We start from the raw sequence: 2,329 nt of genomic DNA, 5'->3' as shown, positions 1-2,329 counted from the left end.
CCATGGAAGCAAGGTGTTGGGACTTTGTCTCATGTACTTTGGACATGTTATCAGGAAGGACTACTCCCTGGAGAAGTACATCATGTTTGGTAAAGTAGAGAGTTAGCGAAGAGAGGAAGACTCTCAACAAGATGAACTGACACAGTGGCTGCAACATTGGGCTCAGGCATAACAATGATTGTGAGGATGGCACAGGAATGGGCAGTGTTTCAGTCTGTTGTATGTAGGGTCGTTATGAGTCAGAACCCATTCAAGGGCATCTAACAACAACAACACTCCTAATTCCAGTTCTTGAGATAGGAAAAATTCCCTCTTGTTACCAAGAAGTGTAGAGTGAGGGGACAGTGAATGATGCGTTTCCATCTATTTTACTCTTATTTCAAGACTATAGTACCTTAGAAGCCCAAGCCTAGGTTTTAGCATCTCTGTTTTTCCTCCTCATGAAGGCTGAGAAAACTGTAGTTAAAAATCATAGCTGGGTATGAGCCCTACACAAGCCTTTCCTGCCCAGGATTTGACTATGTCTTCAGAAACAGTTACTTTCTTCCAGTACACACTTAGATATGGTTGGAGCTGGAACAAACGAAGATGCGTTGATTGAAATTCTAACCACCAGGACAAGCAGGCAGATGAAGGAGATCTCCCAAGCCTACTATACAATATATAAGAAGAGTCTTGGAGATGACATTAGCTCTGAAACATCTGGTGACTTCCGGAAAGCTCTGCTGACTTTGGCTGATGGCAGAAGAGATGAGAGTCTGAAAGTGGATGAACATCTGGCTAAAAAGGATGCCCAGATTCTCTATAATGCTGGTGAGAAGAAATGGGGCACAGATGAAGATAAATTCACCGAGATCCTGTGTTTAAGGAGCTTTCCTCAACTGAAACTAACATTTGATGAATATAAAAATATCAGCCAGAAGGACATCGAGGACAGCATAAAAGGAGAATCATCTGGGCATTTTGAAGACTTACTGCTGGCCATAGTTCATTGTGTGAGGAACACGCCTGCCTTTTTGGCTGACAGACTGCATCAAGCTGTGAAGGGTGCTGGAACTGATGAACTTACTCTGAACAGAATAATGGTTTCCAGATCAGAAATTGACCTTTTGGACATTCGAGCAGAGTTCAAAAAGCATTACGGCTGTTCCCTATATTCAGCAATTAAATCGGATACTTCTGGAGACTACGAAATCACGCTCCTAAAGATCTGTGGAGGAGATGACTGAATCAAGAAGATAATCTCGAAAGGTCACCTGCTGCCGTAGTGGGCTTGTCCAGCAGCTACGCTTACCTCTTTCTCAGAGTACTAAAAAGTATAAGTCAGTGTAAGCAGCAACCTGTTTTCCTAACAGCAATTTGCATTGTTCCGTAGCAACAACAAAAAGTGAATATTTTAGAGCACTTCATTCATAATGTAGTAGTTTCTAAATGAAATTTTAAAATAGTATTAAAGTTCTGCTAGTACTATCCAAATTCTGTTTCTGCCCAAGAAGTGAAAATCTTTGTATGGTTCTAAAACATTAAATATAATAAAATACAATAAAGTTGTTGCCTTTGCTGAGAAAAAAAAAAAAAAAAAAAATCATAGCTGGGCAATAGCCTCAGGGTTTATTTACCTCTGTGGTTTCACTCAGATTTTGGATTTAGGACTTTGTTTTCTGGTCACTGATAAAAGATTTTCAATATATATTACATGTATAGCAATCCAGTATTTTTAGCTGTTTAAGCAGGAGAGTTAATCAATTATTCACTGAGTTTTAAACCGAGGTGGTTGGGAATAGGGAGAATTAGAAGTATAGCAGTATAAAAGTATGAATTTCTTGGACTATTTGATCTCCTATCCCAAGAATAGTGGTTGGCAAAAAACAATGGGTTATTTTTTATGAGAGTTTTCTAAAGGTTTTTGTGCTGGAGTTGATGGAACTGTTCAATTTAGACTTAGGGAAAAAATAGAGGGGCTTTAGGACCCATATCACAAACTGGGGCACCAGGCTGGTGAGAAAGACTTTTCCTTAACTTTACTCAAACTCTTCAACTATTTGACAATTATTTTGAGATATTATCTTTGCCATCACTTTGACCTTGCCCTAATGAGAAATGGTACCAGTGAGGATTATTCAAGTTGTTTTTAAAGTGGAGCATATGGATTCATGGGGTCTAGAGCAGGAGAAAAAGAGTGCAGACATATCATGGTGATTGTAACTGAAAGACCAATTTAGGCAATGTTTCAAATACTTCTATGGGGAATCACAGAAACAGCCAGACAATAAATGACAGAAACCTAATTTGGCAAGTTAATCCAGAGCAGTCGTGCACAATCATCATT

General features: G+C 39.1%; 1 pseudogene; it reads left to right on the top strand.

The window, feature by feature from the left end:
- The first annotated feature begins 563 nt into the window (after nucleotides 1-563).
- LOC101347913 (annexin A3 pseudogene) lies at nucleotides 564-1,540 on the top strand (annotated as a pseudogene).
- The last annotated feature ends 789 nt before the right edge of the window (nucleotides 1,541-2,329 follow it).

The sequence above is a fragment of the Trichechus manatus genome, unplaced genomic scaffold (genome assembly GCF_000243295.1).
Source record: "Trichechus manatus latirostris isolate Lorelei unplaced genomic scaffold, TriManLat1.0 scaffold00034, whole genome shotgun sequence".
NCBI classification, from domain to species: Eukaryota; Metazoa; Chordata; class Mammalia; order Sirenia; family Trichechidae; genus Trichechus; species Trichechus manatus.
Note: the sequence above shows the minus strand (reverse complement) of the source record. Positions and strands in the feature narration are given on the sequence as shown.